At 35.3% G+C, this 24,616-nt stretch overlaps 1 pseudogene; it reads right to left on the reverse strand.

The window, feature by feature from the left end:
* Positions 1 to 4,170: 4,170 nt before the first annotated feature.
* Positions 4,171 to 4,732, reverse strand: LOC101039638 (hsc70-interacting protein pseudogene; annotated as a pseudogene).
* Between the last annotated feature and the right edge of the window lie 19,884 nt (positions 4,733 to 24,616).

Raw genomic sequence — 24,616 nt, forward strand, 5'->3', positions numbered from 1 at the left:
TGGTCAGAAAAGATACTTATATTATTTCTACTTTTTAAAATTTGTTTATACTTGTTTTGTACCCTAAGGTATCATCTGTTCTGAAGAATGCTCCCTGTGCAGACAAAAAAATGTGTATTCTTCAAGAGCCGATGAAATGTTCTGTAAACATAAGCTAGGACTATTAGGTCTAGTATGTAATTTAGCTCCAGTGTTTCTTTGTTGATTTTCTTTCTGGGTGAGCTGGCCATTACTGAGAAGAGGATCTTGAATCTCCAATAATTATATTGCTATCTCTTCCTTTAGATTTACTAATGTTCACCTTGTATACTTTGAAGCCCTGGTGCATAGATATTATAATTGTTATATCCTTGGGTGCATAGATATTTATAATTGTTATATCCTCTTGCTGAACTGACCCCTTTATCATTATACATTAACTTCGTTGTCTCTTTTTACAGTCTTTAATTTGTAGTGTATTTACCTGATATAGGTATAGCTACTCCTACTCCTTTTTGGTTTCCAGTTGCGTGGAATATCTTCTTTCACCCCTTCACTTTCAGTTTATGTGTGCCTTTTTCTTGTAGGTAGCATATGACTAGATCTTGTTGCTTTATCCATTCAGCCACTCTGCCTTTTAATTGAAGAATTCAGTCCATTTATATTCAGTGTTATTCTTGATAAGTAGGACTTACTACTGTTATTTAGTTGCTTGTTTTCTGATTGTTTTATAATTTGTGCCTTCTATCTTGTCTTTCTTTGTGGTTAAGTGATCTTCTCTGGTATTGTGTTTTAATTAATTGCTTTTATTTTTAGTGAATCTATTGTAGGTTCTTGCACTGTGGTTACCATTAGGCTTACAAAAAATATCTTACAGATATAATAAATTATTTTAAGGAGATGACAATTTATCTTAGATCATGAAAAAAAGAATAGACACAAAGAAGAAAGTAAGAAAAAAATTCTACACTTTAACTCCATCTCCCTTAAATTATGACTTTTACTTGTCTCAATTTACCTGTTTTATATTACCTATCTCTTGACAGTCTAGTGTAGCTATTATTATTTTGCTAGATTTGTCTTTTGGGCTTCATACTAGAATTAAGAGTGGATTGTACACTACAATTACAGTAGTCAAGTATTCTGTGTTTCTCTGTGTCAGCGATGTTTTTGTTTTTGCTTTTGTTTTTGTTTTTGAGACGGAGATTCACACTGTCACCCAGGCTGGAGTGCAGTGGTGTAAGCTCAGCTCACTGCAACTTCTGCCTCCCAAATTCAAGAGATTCTCCCTCCCAGATTCAAGTGATTCTCCTGCCTCAGCTCCTGAGTAGCTGGGATCACAGGCACCCACCACCACGCCTGGCTAATTTTTTCTGTGTTTTTAGTACAGATAATTTCATTATATGGCCAAGCTGATCTAGAACTTCTGACCTTGTGATCCACCCACCTCGGGCTCCCAAAGTGCTGGGATTACAGGCATGAGTCTCCACACCTAGCCCAGTGGGTTTTATACCTTCAAATGCTTTTTTTTTAAAAAAACATGTTAATGGATTTTTCTTTTCTTTTTTTTTTAATGAAAAACTCAAAACTCCCTTTAAGCATTTCTGATGAGTCTGAGGGTGGTGAATTTTCTCAGCTTTTATTTGAATAAGTTATTTGCATAAATTTTATACCCCTTGTTCTTGCTCATCTCCCACGTGAATGTTAATTATTCTTAAATTTGCTCATTTGAGGTAATTGTCTGTATCTTGCAGGCGATCTTTTTTCCTAATCATTCTTTTTCTCCCATATGTATTCTCAAATAGACTGTCCTTGCACTTACTGAGTCTTTCCTCTGCTTGATCCATTCTGCTATTGAGGGCCTCTAATGAATTTTTAGTTCAGCAAATATAATTCTCAGTTCCAAGATTTCTGTTTGATTTTTTTGTCAATTATTTCAATCTCCCTGTTAAATTTCTCTGATAAATTTATTTATTTATTTATTTATTTATCATTTTCTTTGTCTTTGGAGGGGAGGGAAAGAAAGCAAGCAGAGGTGGGGGTATGGTTACACTAAGAACTGAATACAAAGACAATGAGTCTTTTATAGTCTCAACAACTCCACAATGATTAACTGTGAATTATCTCCTTTATAATTTGTATTGGATCAAAAAAATTGGTTCCCCTCTGTGTATGTCAATTTAATTCAAACATTTCTGTCTTCAAAACACAAAGATGAATACTACAAGATTAACTCTAACTGCAATAGCTATTTTGTAAGTAGAAGACCAAACACCAAAGGGAAACCCTTTTTCCAATGTCTTTTGATAAGACAAGATTTTGCCGGAGTGGAAGTTTAACACTTAAATAAGCAATCTCGTGGCCAAGTAAGAAACTACAGTTGTGAGTATTACCCTACAATTACCATGTGTATTACATATTAAATTAAACTCAGCATTTAATATGCTTATGTAATTGTGCTGTTAATGATGATAGCAGTGATGATGCTGGTGGCAAAAGCCTGTCTTTGGCCCAAGAAAAATAAGGGAGAAAAAAATGTAACAAGCAGAAAGCAGACACAGAGTGGGCATTTTTTGACTAGGAAAGAGAATTTTAAGCATAGAAATATATATATATATATACCTCTCTGATTTCCCTTATGTGGAAATAATATGAAACATGTATTGGATGTACTGGACAGGAACAGAACTAAGTACTCCAACTTTACTGCAGCATTACAGAAAAACCGTCCCTTCACCACAGTGTGAGATTTAAGGGCAACTTGCCCAAGGATGTATGTCGTATAAAACACAACAGCATTGCTGCTGCCCTGCCAAGTCCTTCCAGCCCCTATTCAGGTCCTACTGAAATCCTGGTGGTCTCAATTAGTTTTATTGAAATAAATATTTAAAGAAAAAGATAAAGCGTTTAAAAAGACAAGTCAAAATGCTCCAGGAACCACACATCTAACACAAACTTTATCCTCAGATGAGTTTACCTTGCACTGGCAAACTTTTATTTCACTTAAACTAGAGCAATAATCTTCCATACGTAAGTATTTCCACTGCCCAATAATTCAAAGAAAAAATCCAAAAGAATTAGTGAAGAAAAATATAAGAATTAACAGGCCCTTTAAATTGGTTTTAAATGTTTTTAAGATTTTAAAAAAATGTTTAAATTTTGTAATTCCTAGCAGGAAAACATCACCTGAAGGAATACCCTAATGGCAAACCACTGTAAAATGTTTCAGCTGCATTTGGGGGAGAGGAGGAGGGATTATCTTCAAAGCACCCTAGCTCTCTTGATGAGAAGGTCAGAGGTACACTGGTTTGTATTATTGTAACATCCATAAGGTGATCTAGGTTGCTTTTCCTTCAGCAAGGGCTGTATTTATCAGATGGGCATTACACTGACCTCTAAATTTGGCTAGCAATTTACTGATAAGATTCATAACCTTTGGGTTGCTCTGGTATTTTGACATATTTGCTGAATTTCAAGCCACATCCTGGAAGGCCACTCTAACTTCTGGATCCTGCATGGCTGCCAGAAACTCTGGATCATTAAGAATTTCATTGAGTCCAGGCATTCTGGCCTTTCCAGACATGCCCCCTCCCATTGCAGGCATTCCTCCAGGAAAATTACCAGGCATTTCCCCAGGAAAGCACCTGGAAAAGAGCCATACTGAGCTCCTGACTGTTGTCCGGCTTCTTCCTCCCTCTGGGCTCACTCATGCTCTTCTGGAGCCTTCTTTACTCTTTCTTTCTTTTTTGTTTGTTCGTTTGTTTTTTTGAAACAGAGCTTTACTCTGTGCAATGGCACAAGCTCTGCTCACTGCAACCTCTGCCTCCTGGGTTCAAGCAATTCCGGTGCCTCAGCCTCCTGAGTAGCTGGAATTACAGGCACGCACCACCATACCTGGCTAATATTTGTATTTCTAGTAGAGAAGTTGTTTCACCATGTTCGCCAGGCTAGTCTCAAATACCTAACCTCAGGCAGTCCACCTGCCTTGGCCTCAAGGAGTGCTGGGATTACAGCATGAGCCACTGCACCTGGCCAACTCTTTCTAGTCCTTCAGTGTTCTGCTATTTTCTGTGCCCTCAGTTGAACTTCTTTCAGCATTGCACTAGCATCTTAATCATAATCCAATTTATAGGCAAGGGCAAGGTCATGGGCTGCTTCTTCCCCGTGGCCTAGAAGTCTGTGTGCTTTCCTTCACCACTTGTAAGGCTGAGTGGAATAAGGCTTTGTTTCAATGTCTCTGTCACAGTCTTGGATGGCAGCATTTGGCTTCTGTAATTTGACGAAGACACTGGTCCTCTTAGAATACAAAATGGCCAACTGAGGATTCAGCTTGATGGCATCTGTGAATAAGTCAATGGCTTTCTGCAGTTCGCCATCATTTAGGGCTTCAGTAGCAGCCACGTTCTTATCATTTGCCTGATCCATCATCTCCTCTGTTATCTCTGCATTCTCACCTCCCATTTCTTGAGGGGCATCAGTGTCTGGTTCAATCACACCTTCATGATCAATTTCTAGATCACTTTCCTCACTTGATGGTTCATCTGCCTTTAAGTCTTCCTCCACTTTCTTATCATCAGGTTTTTCTTCCTTGGTATTTTCTTCTGATTTAGCTTTCCCAGTAGCAGGTGGTACTTTACCTGCCGTGCTGTGCACCCACTCCCTCAGGAAGTGCATTTCCTCAGTGTGCAGAATGTTCGGATACTGTACACATTTTCACAAAGGACCAAAGGTCGATAACTTTGCGGAGGACCATGGTCAGGAAGCGGTAGGAGAAGCTGAGGGGCTGCGACCAGGTTCCAGGCCCAGGTGCTGGCTTGGTGTGACTGAACAGAATACTGATACATTTATAAATTTGCTTTTCTGTGTTATCTTGGAGATTACGTCAAACAAAACTGGTATTTTGAATTCTTTGTCAGAAAGCCCACATGCTGCCAACTTGTTAGGGTCAGTCACTGGTTCTTTGTTTTGTACATTCAGAGAGGCCATTGTTCCCTTGTGGATATATGTCTATGTCTTTGCATTGAAGGATTATTTATTCCAGTCTTTTCTGCTTGGCTTGTTTTGTTTTTTTTTATTGGATATATTTACTTAGATATTCTTTATTGCTAGGGCATTACCTTCTTTTTGGCCATGGCTTGTACCTTAAGCCCAGGTTTATCATGGCCCTGTAAACAATCAGAGTGTCATTCTTCCCCAGTGAGGAATGTCACAAATGGGGTATTTTGGTAGTGTGGGAAAGCTAGCTAGGGATTCCTGAACAGGGGACTTGTGGAATGAATCCTCCACAGTGTGATGCTGCTGGACAGCCATTCCCATTTGGTGTCTCCTTTGGCTGAGTTACAGAGCATAGTTTCAAAGACTGTTGATGATAGTCCCACCTCCCTTTGTCTTTGCTTGATTTCAGGGATATTTCTCCCTTCAGGCACTCATGATGCTTCCTATGGAGTAAGGTGAGGATGGGTTGTCTGCCAGGGAAACCAGACCGGAAGGAAAGTTTTCTGTCCATCTCAATCTCACTTTTTCCTGTGTAGATATTATGAACTGAGAGGAATTTTTGCATGCATTTGATGCTGGGTAGAATGATGGGAAGGACATCGTGGTATAGAAATCTGATTCTCTTACCATCTACTCAGAGGTTTCTTTTTCTTTTTACTTCTCTGTGATCACAGAAAGTGTCTCATTCTCATGTTTGAGTTCTGGGATACTGCTAATGATAATCCCAGCACTGTGGATTTGTTTTTGGTTTTCTGTTGGGGACAATGAAGCCAGCTTGCTTCTGTGCCACCATATTGGAACCAGAAATCCACACATCGTTTTTGTTGTTGTTGTTGTTGTTGAAAACCTTACTGATTAGTTGGTGGGGGTGGGAGAAATTCAGAAATACCAGTACACTCAAAAAGCCTGAATTCAATCAGGGGCTCTTTTTTTTTTTTTTTTTTTTTTAAAGGAGCTATTATTACTCATATAATGATGACATTCCAAGCTGTGTAAAAATGGAAGCTATAGGACATATTGAGGGCATAGCGGGTGAACTACAACCTTAAGTCAATTGTGGTCAAAATGGATTTTTCTTTTTTTTTTTTTGATTATACTTTAAGTACTGGGGTGCATGTGTAGAATGTGCAGGTTTGTTACATAGGTATACACATCCATGGTGGTTTGTTGCATCCATCAACCTGTCATATATATTAGGTATTTCTCCTAATGCTATCTTTCCCCTATCCCCACAACCCTGCTACCCATCCCTTGTCCCTCCACTCCCTAACAGATCCTCGTGTGCAATATTCTCCTTCCTGTGTCCATGTGTTCTCATTGTTCAACACCCACTTATGAGTGAGAACAGGCAGTGTTTGGTTTTCTGTTCTTCTGTCAGTTTGCTGAGAATGATGGTTCCCAGATTCATCTATGTCCCTGCAAAGGACCTGAACTCATCCATTTTTATGGCTACATAGTATACTATGGTGTATATGTGCCACATTTTCTTTATCCAGTCTATCATTGATGGGCATTTGGGTTGGTTCTAAGTCTTTGCTATTGTAAACAGTGCCACAATAAACATACATGTGCATGTGTCTTTATGATAGAATGATTCTTTGGGTATATACCCAGTAATGGGATTGCTGGGTCAAATGGGATTTCTATTTCTAGATCCTTGAGGAATCGCCACACTGTCTTCCACAATGGTTGAACTAATTTACACTCACAGGAACAGTGTAAAAGCGTTCCTATTTCTCTACATCCTCTCCAGCATCTGTTGTCTCCAGATTTTTTTAATGATCACCATTCTAACTGACATGAGATAGTATCTCAATGTGGCTTTGATTTGCATTTCTCTAATGACCAGTGATCATAAACTTTTTTTCATGTTTGTTGCCTGCATAAATGTCTTTTTTTAAGAAGTATCTGTTCATATTCTCCACCCACTTTTTGATGGGGTTGTTTTTTTCTTGTAAATTTGTTTAAGTTATTTGTAGATTCTGGTATTAATCTTTGTCAGATGGGTAGATTGCAAAAATTTTTTCCCATTCTGTTGATTGCCAGTTCACTCTAATGATAGTTTCTTTTCCTGTGCAAAAGTTCTTTAGTTTAATTAGATCCCATTTGTCCATTTTAGCTTTTGTTACCATTGCTTTTGGTGTTTTAGTATGAAGTGCTTGCCCATGCCTATGTCCTGAATGGTATTGCCTCGGTTTTCTTCTAGGGTTTTTATGGTGTTAGGTCTTATGTTTAAATCTTTAATCCATCTTGAGTTAATTTTTGTATAGCAAGTGAAGAAGGGATCCAGTTTTAGCTTTTTGCATATGGCTAGCCAGTTTTCTCATACCATTTATCAAATAGGGAATCCTTTCCCCATTGTTTGTTTTTGTCAGGTTTGTCAAAGAGCAGATGGTTGTACATGTGTGACATTATTTCTGAGGCCTCTGTTCTGTTCCATTGGTCTATATCTCTGTTTTGGTACTAGTACCATACTGTTTTTATTACTGTAGCCTTGTAGTATAGTTTGAAGTCAGGTAGTGTGATGTCTCCAGCTTTTTTTTTTTTTTTTTTTTTGCTTAGGATTGTCTTGGCTGTCACATGACAATCAATAGCCAAGTAATACTCTTTGAAAGAGGCTGGTTAGTATTTTACAGTTGAAAGACAATATCGAGGTTATTGTTTATAGAAAATGCTATAATTTACAATACATAGAAAAAGAAAAGGGAAACCAATAAAGCAAAGAAAGTTTTTAAATGTATATTTCCATAAGCTTAAAGGAAAAGTAGAGAATTTCACTAGGAATTGAGAAAGGATTATAGCAAAACTTTCCATTTACTTTGGAAAACAAGAAACTCCATCCTTTCATATGTAAAGTTAGGTTAGCTATGTGCTCCTCACATTCAGTAGGTGGCCAACAAATCATTTCTTTCAGGCTTGGAGCTACAGTGCATTTTCCTTCGAAGTTTGGTAGAAAAATCATAAACCAGATATTAGAACACTGAATTCTATTCTCTGCTGTCTGTCTCTGGCTTAGAAACATTGTTAAAATAATACAATAATCCCAACTCATGAATTTTAATTTGTTCTCTTCTCTGCCAAATGAAGGGATGTATGAGATCCACTGGTGTCATCCAGCTCGACCATTCTCTGATTTTCCTTTTCCTATTGCCTGGCTTTTAGAGTAAAACTATAGATGACTTCCTAGCTTAAAAAATCTAAAGTAAGTCTAACTTATTATTGTTTTGTAAAAAGGAGATGACTTTGGCTATTTATCAAGAAACATATTTTATGAGTATTGTTTCCAGCACTGGTGATGGATTTGTATTGAGCCACCCACTCTGCCTTGTGACTGGCTAGGGTTAAATATTGAACTTGCACTTACGAATCAGAGGAAATCCTCCACTTAAAGTTCACATTTATGACTTTGACTTCATTAACACTGAACTTTAACCCTTAGCCAGCTGAGCTAACTAGCCACAAATACATATCCATCTAGGATAAAAGAACGTTTCTTGGTGTTTCAACCCAGTTGCATTTACTAGATGCATGCATTTGGATATGACACTTAAACTCTCAGTTACCTCAAGTATAAAATGGTTGCTGTGATTTTACTTTATAAAATACTTGCAAGGAAAAAACGATGGAGAGATCCAAGATGGCTGATCACTAGCAGCTCGGGATCGTAGCTCCCAGTGAAAGCAGAAAGAACGAGAGGATGCCACACCTTCACATAAATTCTTGTTGCTCACGCACCAGGAGATTCCCAGCGGAGGAGACCCACGGGTCACCAGCGCGACTCTTGTGACCTGCGAGGCGGCTTTGCCGGCACCTCAGAGCGTTGGTTCTTGGTGCAGAGTCAGAAAAGCACCATCAATCTTAACTCAGCTGATTTAGTCGGCGCAGTGGGTTGCTCAGATTTCGGCGCTGAGAATCAATAAGTTGGACGTCCACTCAGAAACCCAATTACAAAGACGGCAATTATAAAGACCACAGATGGATAAATCTACAACAAAGGGAAGAAAACAGCCAAAAAAGCCTGAGAATACCCAAGATCAGAACGCCTCTCCCTCAGCAGGGGATCACAGTTCCTCATCAGCAACGAAACAAGGCTTGATGGAGAACGAGTGTGTTCCAATTACAGAAGCAGGCTTCAAAATGTGGATAATAAGAAACTTCTGTGAATTGAAAGAACTTGTTCTAACCCAATCCAAAGAAACTAAGAACTTTGAAAAAAGGTTTGACAAAATGTTAACAAGAATGCATAATTTAGAGAGGAAAATAAGTGAATTGATGGAGCTGAAAAACACAATACGAGAACTACGTGAAGTATGCACGAGTTTTAACAGCTGAATTGATCAAGCAGAAGAAAGGATAACAGAGGTTGAAGACCAACTCAATGAAATAAAACAAGAAGACAAGATTAGAGAAAAAAGGATAAAAGGAACGAGCAAAGTCTCCAAGAAATATGGGACTATGTGAAAAGACCGAATCTACGCTTGATAGGTGTACCTGAATGTGACGAAGAGAATGAATCCAAGCTGGAAAATACGCTTCAGGATATTATTCAGGAAAATTTTCCCAACCTAGTAAGGCAGGATAATACTCAACTCCAGGTAATACAGAGAACACCACAAAGATATTCCTCAAGAAGAGCAACTCCAAGGCACATAATCGTCAGATTCACCAGGGTTGAAATGAAGGAGAAAATACTAAGGGCAGTCAGAGAGAAAGGTCAGGTTACCCACAAAGGGAAGCCTATCAGACTTAACAGCAGATCTCTCAGCAGAAACCCTACAAGCCAGAAGAGAGTGGGGACCAATATTCAACATCCTTAAAGAAAAGAACTTTCAACCAAGAATTTCACATCCAGCCAAACTAAGCTTCATAAGTGAAGGAAAAATAAAGTTTTTTGTGAACAAGCAAGCACTCAGAGATTTCATCACCACCAGGCCTGCTTTATAAGAGCTTCTGAAAGAACCACTACACATAGAAAGGAACAAACAGTATCAGCCTTTCTAAAAAATACCAAAAAGTAAAGAGCATCAATATAATGAAGAATTTACATCAACTAATGGGCAAAATAGCCAGCTAATATTAAATGGCAGTATTAAACTCACATATATCATTATTAATTCTAAATTTAAATTGACTAAATCCCCCAATCCAAAGACAGGCAATTTGGATAAAAAACTAAAACCCATCAGTATGCTGCATCCAGACCCATCTCACATTCAAGGATACACAATGACTCAAAACAAGGGATGGAGAAAGATTTACCAATCAAACAGAGAGCAAAAATAAATAAATAAAAAGCAGAAGTTACAATTTTTGCCTCTGAGAAAATAGTCTTTAAAGCAACAAAGATCAAAAAAAGCAAAGAAGGACATTATATAATGATAAAAGTATCAATGCAACAAGAAGAGCTAAAGATCCTAAATATATACGCACCCAATACAGTAATACCCAGACATACAAGACTAATAAAGAGACTTAGACTTCCACAAAATAATAGTGGGAGACTTCAACATTTATATTAGACAGATCAATGAGATAGAAAATTAACAACGATATCCCGAACTTGAACTCAGATCTGGAGCAAGTAAACGTAATTAACATTTATAGAACTCTCCACTTTAAATACACAAAACATACACTCTTATCAGTACCACATCATATCAACTTAGAAGTTTAAACGAAATGTTGGTTGGCTCCTTGTTTGTTATTCTCTTCCCTCATTTTCTTTCATGTCTCCATTATTAAAGACAATTATAGGCATACCCATATTTAGACTGCATTCTAGCCCGGGCAACAAAGCAATATCCCCATTCTCTCTCCCTCTTCCTCTTTCTCTTTCTTCCTCTTCTTTATTCTTTTTCTTATTATTCTTTTTTTTCTTTCTAAAAAAACAAACAGAAACAAAAAAACCTTAAGCACAGCAGGGTGACTACAGTCAACAGTAAAAAATAAAATAAAATAAAATAAAATAAAACTTGCAAGTTGCTTTATTATAACATATTTAAACCATGTAGATGAGATTCCAGTTTTTAGCAAGAGTTCAGTATTGGTAGTTGAAGGGTAGTAAATGTTGAATTGAAAGATTGAGATTGCTGTTTAATGTATATGAAACTTAAAATACAACACAGATCATATTAACATCCAAATGTGGATACAGATATGCCATGTTTGCCACAGGGAGAAATGAACCTGAAGGCAGACTGATGCTTGCCTTATACATAAGCAAATGCAAACCAGTCAGAGTGCAAACAGTATGAGAGTAAGATGACCAGGATTCCCAAAATTGTTATTTTAATCCCCCTATGACATTTCCCAAGTATTAATGAATCTCAATCTGTGAATATAAAAACAAACTACACTAAAAGGGGCTACATAATAAGAAATTAATTTTTAAACCTTTAATTTGAGAGAGAACTTCTTAACTATTTTCCTCTACTTTTCTCCATGTCTTCTTCAGGATACCCATCAGAACAATAACATTAAGGAGGATATCAATGCAAGAGTATAGTTTGTCCACAAGTAAAAGAAAAAGCAGAATAGATAGCAGGCTCTCCGGGTATATTTAAAGTGTACACTGGTAGGAGAACTCTTTTGCATGCATGTTGTTTGTTAATTTCTAATAAACATCATCATTCCATATCTGCACAAATATGGAAATTTGCACTGTTGACAGAAACTTGCACTGTTGACGGAAACTATGGATATAAGTCATCTTCCATCTTTCTGTTTTCTTACTAGGTAGCTGCTATTATCCACCAACTCTAATTTATCAAATACTGTTGAAGGTAAGATGCTTTCTTTTTAAATATGCAGGTCCTTGAAAGCAAATGTGTTCACTTTTTTGGCCCTCAGGTAGATCCAGGTCTTTCAGAATCTAAGAGTAAGCATGATCTCCGCAATGTAAACTTCTGTCAAAATAACGCATGAAGGAGATAGTATGAGATATTGTGTTCTAAGTATACTAGAGCAATCAAAAAATATTTTAGTACTTGATCTTGGAAAAATTTATTCTTAAGCTCAGCACACTAGCATAAAGTGATCTGTATCATTCAATTTTTATAAAACAATGTTATTACTATGGGTGGCATTGTTAAATTGTATATTACAAAAAATTGGGGGCTGCTCAAGATTCTCAGGTTTAGAGGTCATTGGTCGGAGCAGTTACGACTCCTCCTTCTTCTCTTACAACATATCCATTTGCATTTAGATACTGTATATTGCCATAGAAACATGTTGGATGAAACAAGAAAGGTCCAAGGAGGTAAACCATGTCTTGTGGCTAGGCTTTTCTGTTTGATGTCAGTATTGCAGGTATGGGGTCCATGATATTAAGCATATCCTAGGAGTAAGAGGGTCTGGTCTGGTGCTGATATGAGAGTGAAGGGTAGCAAAACAGCTGAACTGGCAGAAGTGGGAGTGCCAGGCTACTTCCAAATTCTAAATTATAGAATCTTGATTGCAATGAGCTGCTACCTTTTAAATATTATAAGCACCCAGTTAAAGTAATCAAAAGATTACTGCACTACCATGTGGCAGGGCCAAGGTGGGAAGTGCTGAAGTTTGTTGGGGGCCCTTCCTTCCTTCCTTCCTTCCTTCCTTCCTTCCTTCCTTCCTTCCTTCCTTCCTTCCTGATGGAGTCTTGCTCTGTTGCCCAGGCTGCAGTGGTAGCATCTCGTTCTTTCTTTCAGATGGACTTGCGCTCTGTTGTCCAGGCTGGAGTGCAGTGGTGTGATCTCGGCTCACCACAACCTCTGCCGCCTGAGTTCAAGCAATTCTCCTGCCTCACCCTCCTGAGTAGCTGGGACTACAGGCATGCACCACCATGCCAGCCTAATTTTTGTATTTTTAATAGAGATAGGGTTTCACTGTGTTGGTCAGGCTGGTCTCAAACTGCTGATCTTGCGATCCACCCACCTCAGCCTCCCAAAGTATTGGGATTACAGGCATGAGCCACCATGCCTTGGGGGCTTGTACTGTGTTCAAGGTGAGTGCTGATGAGGGGAAGTGGCAGTTATTAGATTTAAAACTTCTTTAGGGCCATGCACGGTGGCTCATGCCAGTAATCCCAGCACTTCGGGAGGCTGAGGTGGGTGGATCATAAGGTCAGGAGTTTGAGACCAGCCTGAACAACATGGTGAAACCCCGTCTCTACTAAAAATACAAAAATTAGTGGGGTGTGGTGCTGCGTGCCTGTAATCCCAGCTACTCGGGAAGCTGAGGCAGGAGAATCACTTGAACCCGGGTGGTAGAGTTGCAATGAGCTGAGATCCACCACTGCACTCTAGCCTGGGCAACAGAGTGAGACTCCATCTCAAAAAAAAAGAAAAAGAAAAAAGAAAAGAAAAGAAAACCTCTTTAGTATTTAGTGATAAGTGATTACTAAATACTAAATAAACAGATTCTATTTATAGAATCTGTTAGTCTTACCTAACTGGGTGGGTATGGCTGGAGCAGAGTAAGTGAATGGGGAGACAGAAGAATGGATACTAGGAAGGCAAGCAGTGGCCAGAATGTTAAGAACTTCTAAAGCCAGGACAAGGAGTTGGCATTGTATTTTGAATGCAATGGAAACCTCTTGAAACGTCTTAAGCAGAGGAAAAACATGAGTTGTTTACATTTTGAAAAGATCACTCTGACTGCTTTTGTTTGAGGAACAGACTATAATGAAGCCATGGAAACAATGGTGGGAGCTGAGAGACAGGGATGAGCTACAGGACTGAACATCAGTGTCCTACTGAATTGTGCTCAGTAAATTCATGATGACTTATCAAGTCTGTAAAGCTGGTAACAGTCTTGTTTTTAACAGAATCACAAAGAATGCTTGATGTAAACATAAAAATATGCACAAAACTCATGGTAGAAAGTTATAATTCACAGAAAATTAGAGTGGAGAATTAAGCCTTTGACCCCTTTAAGTAGATATTTGTGTCTATTATAATCTTTTATTCAACAAACAACTATAAAGCTGTTAAACTCCTCTTTAAGAAAAAGCTTCAAAAAGCAAACCATCCCCAAAATTCTGACTTTTGCTCTTTTCCGTATGTGAGATTATAGAAGACTTCTCATTCTTTTGAATTGTGATAAATGAGCAGTGGAATTAAAATAGCAGCAGAACCTATAATAAGTTGATATTTCATATATGCAAATTCCTCTGAGATATTCTGATTTCTCTGATAAATCTGGCCCTACCACCGTCTTGTTAGGTAGATTGACATAACCTGACAGAGTAAGCAAATCCTCTTCTTTCAAGTTGCAGCTACTGAAGGGATTGAGTCATTTGGTTTTAAAAGGAAATTTATCCTCTTGAGCTTCTTATACCATAAAAGACTCAAGTTCTTCCATGGAAGCAAGGTCTTCATGGGGATAGCATCTGGAACTCATTGCTGAACAACTGCCCAGCTTCCCTGTATAAACATTGCCTTTCTTCCCTTCATCTTTTTCTCTCATGTAAAATTTGAAAGATTGCTGAGAAATCTAATTTTGACAATCAAATAATATTTACTGGAGAAATTTGCATCACAAGTTTTCTCCACTCTCATAAAACCTAAAAGATGAAAATAAGCCCCATCAGAAGACCTGTTATTCAGTTAATCTCTGAGGATTTCTTTCTTTTGAAGCTACCTAATGTAGATAGATATTTAGAGCACATTTAGAAGACATGCAGGTCAGTCTTTAAGATACAGAAAATAGGAATGACTTTTTACACTTGAAGTCTGAGCACTTAAAGACTATTCAGCTCACAGCAAAACGTCAAGGGTTTTTGAGGTAAAGCCCATGTACATTCAGTGAAAAGTCAGGTTTTCAACTGCAGTCACTTGAGAAAGAGCAATTATTTTTTAAAATGATGGTGGTCATAAGCTGTTTTATTTTTAGATGTAATCTTCTGGTGCAGGGAGATTTCAGTTTCTTTGATAAGGCAATCTGTTACAGATTTTAAGTCTGTTTTAGGCACACAAACATGAAGACATTTCTGTTTTCAATAAGATACAGGAGAAGAAGGCAAATGCATGTGTTCAAACACCTTTTAACACTTCATACCAACTAAGAAGTATGGTTTAAATGAAAAAAAAAAGTACAAATCACTAGGAACAGTTATGGTTATTCTTCTAATTGGGTGGATCAGATGATAATGGGGATAACCCACTGTTCTAAAAGCTTTACATGCATTAATTCATTGAATCCTCAAAACAAGTTTATGAAATAGTTGTTTTTATCATACCGATTTTATGGATGTGGAAACTGAGACACAAAGAAGTTAAGTAACTTGCATGTTAAGTAACCCAGATAACAAGGGGAGAGTTGTGAAGTGTTCCCAGGAAGTGTGGCTCATTACCAAATGGTGATAGGGCAAAGATTTTTGATTCCTAGAATCTGTTTCCAATTCTCCCAGCAAAATTATCTTTGTTGAGTTTCTATTTCTGTAGCTTTAACATGAGTATAATGTGAACATCAGAGAGTCAAATGAGATAACTTCTCCCTAAAGTTTAGGGATATATGAGAATTGTAAGAATTGATTTAATACTCTATTATTAACCCTCTTATCATTTATTTGTTACTTGTTATTGGTAAGAGAATTTATAATAAGTAAAAATCTCAACTTTTAAAAGACCACACTGTCCAGGATTCTCACTTTAAAAAATCTATTCTAAAGAAAAATATGAAACAGAAGCATAGCAATACACTATGTACATGTAAAAAATAATTTATTGAACTGTTGTATGAATACCAAAAAAAGTATACATAGTTGTGCAACTCTTTGAATTTTTACTAACTGAGCATAGCGAGGTAAACAATACTCAGATCAAGAAACAAAATATCACTAGTATCCCAGAAGGCCCTGTCACGTCCATCTCAAAGTATAATCACCACCCTGACGTCTAACAGCACTGGTTAGTTTTGCCTGTTTTTTGTCTGGTTTCTTCCATTCAACATTATGCTTGTGATACTTACAAATACTGTTATGTGTAGTTGTAGATCAGTTATTCTAATTATTGCACAGTATTCTATTGTGTGAACATATCATAATTTATTAATCCATTCATTTTTGGTTGTCATTTGTGTAGTTTCAGGTTTATAATGTTCCTCTGAATAGTCTAATTTATATCTTTTGTTGAATATATGTATATATTTTCTTTGGATATATACCAAGAAGAATTGCTAGATCACAAAGTAGATATCTATACACACACACACACACACACACACACACATACACACACAAGTGATAATGGATAGTGCTGAACATTTTCCAAAGTGGTTGAATTAATTTTTTGCTTCCACCAGCGGTTTTTGAGCATGTCAGTTGATTCACATCCTCACTAAATGTAAAAAATGATATTCTCTATCTTTTTCATTTTAGCTATTGAAGTGAGTGCTCAGTGGTGTTTTATTATCATAGTTTTATTTGCATCTTCTTCATGACTTAATGATATTTTCATATATTTATTGGTCATCTGTCTATCCGCTTTGTGTAGTATATATTCAAATATTATGGCATTTTAAAATATTATGGCATTTTTTCAATTGAATTGTCTTTGATTTGTAGACTTCAATAGAAGCTAGATAGGTGTCCTTTATTAGTTATGTATGGCAAATATTTTTCTCCCATTTCAAGTTTTCACTTTTTATTGTCTTAATGGTTGTTTTAGATAAACAGAAGTTCTTAATTTTTAGTAAGTACAATTTAACATTTGCAAAAATGTTTTTGATTTGTGGTTTCAGTGTTGTATTTAAAAAAAAATTGTGCCTACTCCAAGATTGCAAATTCTTTTCCTATATTTGATTTAAGTGCTTTACTTCTCATTTAGTCCTGGCCTCCATCTGAAGTTAATTATTGTTGCATGATATGAGGTAGAGGTCCAGAGGCATTATTTTGCCACATGCACAGCATTGCCTGAGAGCCGTTATTCAAAAGACCAGCTTTTTGCACTCTTTGCACTGTTGTCTTTGTCATAAGTTTACTAACTATATATGTGAATGCTTCTGGACTCTCTGCATTTCCCACCACATATTAGTTATTTATTATTGTGCCAACAACATTTTCATAATTACTATAGCTTTATAGTCTTTATATTTGATATTATAAGTCCTCCAGCTTGGTTCTTTGTCTTCAGATTACCTTGTCTCTTTCTGCCCTTTTGCACTTTTCAAATAAATTTGTAAAATAGCTACTCCATTTATGAAAAAAGTAAAGCATTTTAATTTGGATTGACTTGAATTTATAGATTAATTTCGGGGAGAATTGAAATTTTTATAATATTCAGCCTTCCAACTCATGATGTGGTATGTTTCTCATTTATTTGCATTTAATTTTGCTCAATAACATTTTATTTTTTTAGATTTAGATTTTAGATTTTGTCAAATGCTTTCTGTGTATCTATTGAAATACTTTATGGTTTTGGGTGTTTCCTTTTTTAGTTTTCTAATATGGTGAATTATATTGATCAATATTCAAATATGAAACAAAGTTGCATTTCTAGGATAATCCCCATTTGGGCATAATGTATTGTTCTTTCTTATATAATGTTTGATTTGATTTGCTAAGACTTTGTTTAGAACTTTTGCATCTATATTCATGAAATACATGCTTGGTAGTTTTGCTTTCTTACAATGTCTTTCTCAGGTTTTGGTATCAGGATAAGGCTGACCTCATAGAATAAGTGAAGTATTTTCTCTTTCTTATATTTCTAGAATAATAAATAATTGGCATATTTTTTCCTCAAATATTTGGTGGAATTTACAAATGAAGCTATAGATGCATGGAGGTTTATAAAGTTAACAGATTAGTTAATTTATTGCGTGTAAGATTTAAACTATTCTTTTTACATCCAGAATTTTACCATATTAACTATTAATATGATTTACATTTTTAAAAATAGATATAGAGCTATTTAGGATGTCTTTTTTCTCAAGTAGGTTTTGGTTACTTGGTATCTTTAAAGGCATTTGCTCATTTCATCTAAGTTGTCAAATTTATTTGTATGAACTTGTTCTCAATCATCCCTTATTTTTTTCTTAGTGGCTGTAACAGTGTTACCTCTTTCATTCTTGATATTGCTAATTTGTCTTCTCCTTTTTTTCTCTAATCAATCTGAATAGAGATTTATCAATTCTATTAATCTTCAAAAAACAGCTTTTGTTCTCATTAATTTCTATTCTGATATTTGTCACTTTCTTTATTCTGTTCACTTCCAGTTTCATTTGATTTCCTTTTTTCAGTTTCTTAAGATGGAGATTTCTACTTCTTTAATATAGACGTATAGGGATGTGTATTTCCATCAGTAGTGTGTCACATATTACCCATAGCAGTATGTCACTTATTTTGTATATTATATTTTTATTTTTATTCAGTTTGAAATTCTTTAAATCTCTTTTAATTTATGACTTGTAGATATTTAGAAGTCTGTTATTTAGTTTCCAAAAATTTGAGGACTTTCTAGATATCTTTATTATTTAATTCAAAATTAATTCTATTTAGGTCGAAGAACAAACCTTGTATAACTGGAATTTTAAGAAAGGCATTGAGACTTATTTTATCATCCAGAATATGGTATATCTTGGTAAATGTCCAATGGTCATTTGAAAGTAAATTACATTTTGCTATTGTTGAGTGGATAGTCTATAAATATCAACTTGGTCTTATTGTGGTTTGTTTTTTGTGTTTATTATATTGTTCACATCTTCTGTATTACTGATTTTCTACCCTCTTAATCAAACAAAGGTATTAGAATTTTTAACTATTATTTGGTATTGTCTGTTTCTCCTTACAGTTCTATCAATTTTTGTTTAATATGATTTGAAGTTTATTAGATGCATAAACTTTTAAGATTGTTATTCATTTTATGAATTAACTTATTTATCATGAAATGGCCCTCTTTATCCTATGTAATATTTATCTGTTCTGAGATCTACTTTGAATTTTGTCAAGTTTGGGGTGTGTATTCATGTTTAGAGCAGAAGTGGAGTGTGGAGTTACATAATTAAGCCAGAAAGATAAGCAGAGTGTTTAAACTTTTTTTTCTATTTCCATTTTAAGTCCTTTGTTGGTTTATTAGCTATAACTCTTTGTTATTTTAGTGGGTGCTTTAGGATTTATATTGTACATTTTTACCCTATCACAGTTTAACACAGCTGAACATTCAAGGGTTATTATAGCCCTTTATATACAGTATAAGAATTTTAAAGTAGTATACTTCCATTTTTCCTTTTCCAGTTTTTGTGATGGTGTTGTCAAGCATTTTACTTTTACATATATCATATACCTCATATTATATTGTTATTATTTTTGCTTAGACAGTTAACTATTGATGAGTTTTCAATAACAAGAAAAAGCTGTTATATATTTACTGATGTGATTCCCATTTCTAATGCTTTTCATTCCATTGCATAGATTCATGTCTTCATTTGGTACTACTTTCATTCTGTCTGAAACACTTGAATGTTTCTGGTAATGCAGGTCTGGTGACAGTTAATTCAGTTGATTTTTATATTTCTGACATATTTTTACCTTATTTCAGCAAAAGGTAATTTTGCTGGCTATAAAATTATAGGTTGATAGTTTTTTTCTTCTTTCAGTATTTTAAAGATGTTGCTCCTTTTCAATTGCATTGTTTCTAATGAGAACTATGCTGTCCACTTTATCTTTTTCTGCATGTAATTGTGTCTCTATTCTTTGGCTGCTTCTAGGACTTTCTCTTTGTCAATGATTTTGAACAATTTGATTGCAATGTGCGCTGTGTGTATAATTTTTTTTCTCTTTTCTTTTTTTGGGGACAGGATCTTGCTCTGTTACCCAGGTTGGAGTGGAATGGTGTAATCACGGCTCACTGCAACCTCAACCTCCTGGACTCAAGTCTCAACTTTCCAAGTAGCTGGGACCACAGGCATGCACAACCACACCTGGCTAATTCTTTTGTATTTTTGTAGAGACAAGGTTTTACCATGTTTCCCAGGCTGATCTTGAACTCCTGGGCTCAAATGATCTGCTTGCCTTGGCCTCCTAAAGTGCTGGGATTACAGGCATAAACCATCACACCTGCCCATTTTCTTTATGTTTATGAGGTTTGGGATTCATTAATATCCTTATATCTCTGGGTTTATAGTTGTTATCAAATGTGGAAAATTTTCAGCTATTCTTGAAATAGTTTTTTTTTCTTTTTTCTTTCTCCTATTATTTGGGGTCTTCAATTAAAGATATACTAGCCAACTTGAAGTTGTCTTACAATTCATAGATACACTATTTATTTGTTCTCTTTTTCCTCTATGTGAAATTTTGGATAGTTTCTATTGCTATGCCTTTAATTTTGCTATTTTTTGTCTTCTACAATGTATAATCTGCCTATTCTACTCAGTATAGTTTTAATATCACACATTACAGTTTTCACTTAGAAGAATTTGATTTTTTGTGTTTTTTATATATTTTCTTCATCTCTACATAACATTTTGAGCATATGAAGTAGTTATATTAACTGTTTGGATATCTTTGCCTTCTGTGCCTGATATCTATATCAGTTCTTTTGGTTTTGATTTATTTTCTCCCCTTATTATTCATTATGTTTTTCTTTGTTTTTATGTCTAGTAATGGGATGCCAGGCATTGTGGATTTCATGCTGTTGGGTGTTAGATATTCTTATATTCGTAAAAACAATCCTGAGGCTTTTTCTGGAGTACTCAGTTAGGAAATAGTATAACCCCTTAGAGTCTTCATTTTAAGATTTGTTAGGCAGGACTAGATTAATGTTTAAGTTAAGACTAATTGTTCTCTGCTCCAGGTCAGACCATTCTGAGTACTGTACCTGATGACCCCTGGACTGTGAGTTTTTTCTGTCTGACTGGTGATGACAGACAATATTTCTGACCCAGAGTGAGTGGTGGGTTCTCTTCTTTTTTATCTTTTTGTGTAGTTCTTTCCCCAGCTTTTGGTGGTTTCCTAAAATGCATGTGCTTAACAATACTCTGCTGAGCTCCAAAAAGGGCTCAAGAGTTATTTTCTGTGCAGTTTTCTCTTCTCTCTTTTTCTGTGCAGTTTTCTCTTCTCTGTTTTTCTGTCCTTGAAGCTCTGGCCTTTATCCCCCCAGATCCTCAGCTGTATCTTCTCAGCTCAGGAAATCTGCTAGACTGTCCAAGTTCTCCCTCCCTGTGCCATGCCTAGAAATTCTCCCTCCCTTGGCAGTAAGCTGGGGCCATTGGCTCACTTTGTTTCCTAGCTCTCATGGGTCACTGTTTTTGTTGATTGATATAATGTCTTAAACATCACTGTTTCAAATATTTTCTTATTTTTTATTGTTTTAGGCAGTCGGGTAAATCCAGTCCCTATGACTCTATTTTGGCTGAAAGCAAAAATCCCATTCAAAATTTTTCAGATAAGGAACTGATATATCACAACTTTCAAATAAAATAATTTACTATTTGTGAAACTGTTATGTTGTATGAACTGGTTCTTTTTAATCTGTCATATTCTTCATTCACATCAATCTGTCCAAAACTTGCTCATCTTTTGATTTTCATTTCAGACATTATATCTCTCATAGCCAGAAAGTCTCATCTGAATTGTCATTACCTTTTTTATTCCTTATCTGTATATTAGTCTCCTCCCTCCTACTAAAGTTTGAATTCTTAGAAGCAAGGTTTTGATTTCTTATTATTTGTATCTGCTACAGTAACATACAGCATGCTTAATGTATTGTAGTTACACAGTTTTCAAGGTAAAAAAGTGATGTCTGTGATGTGAGGTAAAATAGGTAGCTGAAACATTAGACAGTTATGATTTTCTCTTCATAAGTCTTATGTTTTAATTGTTTCAATTTGTTACTTTGAATAAGGAACTGTATTTGTCTCCGAAAATGTGAATACAACTAATATGTTCCCTATTAGTAAATGACTAAATAGTATATTTTGAAACACTTTATACTAATGGGAAGAGAAAAATGTTCAGTTTTAAAACAAAATGATTCACTGTCTGTGGCCCCCTGACTCTTAATTTTTAAATCACTCAATATGTTCCTGTGTAAAATCACCTAAAGTCAGTGATTGCTATTAATACACCTTATGTTCTACAAGCAGGAAGAAGATTCTGCTGTCAGTAAAAAGGAATCCCCCTGAAAATCCTTTGTCCATCAATCATTAATATTCTTGGAATTTCATCTTAGCCTAAACTTACTATGCATTTGCCCGTAAATCTACATTATAATAGAATATACTACAAATAGCATGATACACATATATATCATGTACCAATATACACATCCGGATTTCTTAGCATTTAGACCTTTGAGCAAATTTGGAGCAAATAAACATATATTTTCTCACTATTTCTTCCATAACTTTCAATATTATTTATGGTGTTTGTTTAGACATTCTAAAAACTCTCATAAATGATAAGCAGAGTCAACATTTTATTTTATTTTATTTTATTTTTTCTTTTAGAAACAGCATATATAACCTGTTTAAATGTTTATTTATATTTGTTTTAGTAATTTTATTTTTTTGTTTTACATTTCGATTTCTAATCCACATAAAATTAATTTTCCTGTAGGTTATGTAACTTTGTAGTTTCTCAAATGTTTGGCTTTTATCTTATTATTAGTCATTAAATTTGTCTTTTACTTACTAATTGCAAATACTACCTTTGTCAATTCAATTCTTATATAAATAATTGAACCAGTTTGGGGATATTTTAACTTGGTCAATTTTTAAATTTTAATTTTTAACCCACAATGTTGAAATATAAGAAAGAGTTGTATGTGTTTATTTTATAATTTGCCACCATGTTGCTCTTTACCATTAATTTTTTTTTTAAGTTTTAAATTGGATTCCCTTGAAATCACCAGGTAAAAAAATTCATTATCCAAAATTTTGCTACCTTCTATTTTTCTTCTTTTTCTTTCTTTCTTTCTTTTCTTTCTTTCTTTTTCTTTCTCTCTCTCTTTCTTTTCTTTCTTCTCTCTCTCTCTTTCTTTCTTTCTTTCTGTCTTTCTTTGAGATGGAATTTCACTCTTGTTGTCCAGGCTGGGATGCAATGGCATAATCTTGGCTCACTGCAACCTCCGTCTCCCGAGTTCAAGTGATTCTCCTGCCTCAGCCTCCTGAGTAGCTGGGACTACAGGTACATGTCACTACACCTGAGTAATTTTGTATTTTTTTTAGTGGAGACAAGGTTTTACCATGTTTGTCAGGCTGGTCTCAGACTCCTGACCTCAGGTAATCTGCCCACCTCAGCCTCCCAAAGTGTTGGGATTACAGGCATGAGCCACCCACCTTGCCTATTTTCTTTAATTTATTTTCTTAATAGTATTGGCTAGAAGATCTAAAACAATGTTAAATAAGAATAATTTACAATTCTTGTCTTGTTACAAACTTTAATGGTAAGTTTCTAGTATTTTGCAAATAATGGTGATTGTTTGAAACAGTTATTTATGGTAAAGTCATGGAATCAACCTAAATGTTCATCATTGATAGACTGGATTAAAAAAAAAAAAGTAGTACATATACACCATGGAATACTATGCAGCCATAAAAAAGAAAAATACCATGTCCTTTGCAGGGACATGATGGAGCTGGAGCCCATTATCCTCAGAAAACTAACACAGGAACAGAAAACAAAAGACTGCATTTTCTCACTTACAAGTGGGAGATAAATGATGAGACCACACAGATACACAGAGGGAAACAACACATAGTCGGGTTCTTTGGAGGCTGGAGTATGAGAGGAGGGAGGTGATTAAGATAAACAGCCAAGGGATACTACTAGGCTTAATACCTGGATGATGAAAAAATCCGTACAACAAACCCCCATGACACAAGTTTACCTATGGAACAAACCTACATGTGTACTTAAAAGTTAAAAAAAAAAAAAAAAAGGAAAAGGAAAAAAAAACCTTCAATTGTTTTAAGAAAATATTCATTATGTTAAAGAAGTATATATTTCTTCTTGTTTTACCAAAAACTTTATTTTAGTCAGCAATGCTTCACCAAGTGTCCTTTCAGTTTCTATCAAGGTATGATCTTCTCTGGCCTATTAATAGCTTTTAAAATAGTGAACTAACTTTATGGGCATTTTTTAGGCCAATTCCTATTTTAAACATAATGTAGATACTGGGGCATATGATTTACTAATATTAATTTAATATTTTATACCTATAAATAACTGAGCTAATACTCTTATTTTCGTTCTATGATTTATCTGTAGGCTTGGTATTAGGTTCTACTAGTTTGGATTTAGAAAATAGCACTGATGTTTCCTTGAATAGTTATAAATAGCCTTTTTAACTTCCTAACTTTCTAGTATATTTTAATTAAACATATTTGCAATCAGGCTCTTGGGGGAAAAAAAAGAAGGTACTTTATTTGTTTGTTTTAGACTTAAAGTAAGATAAGAAAGTGAAACCTCATAGTTTTCTTTCCTACTCTCTCAGCTGTGGTCTACAGACAGGAGACTCACAATTTTTCCCAAAAGAATGTAACAGATACGATATAAATGAACTCTTTTACACTCTGACTTAAAATGTCTACAGCCATCTTTGTTAAATTGTATGTTAAGATAACATATTTACTATATGAAGGCTATACCTGGCAATATAATGCTCAATTTTTGTTTCTAAGTGATAATTAACAATGAAAATATTTGATTAAAAAATTAAATCCCCAA

The sequence above is a fragment of the Saimiri boliviensis genome, chromosome 1 (assembly GCF_048565385.1).
Source record: "Saimiri boliviensis isolate mSaiBol1 chromosome 1, mSaiBol1.pri, whole genome shotgun sequence".
Taxonomy (NCBI): Eukaryota; Metazoa; Chordata; class Mammalia; order Primates; family Cebidae; genus Saimiri; species Saimiri boliviensis.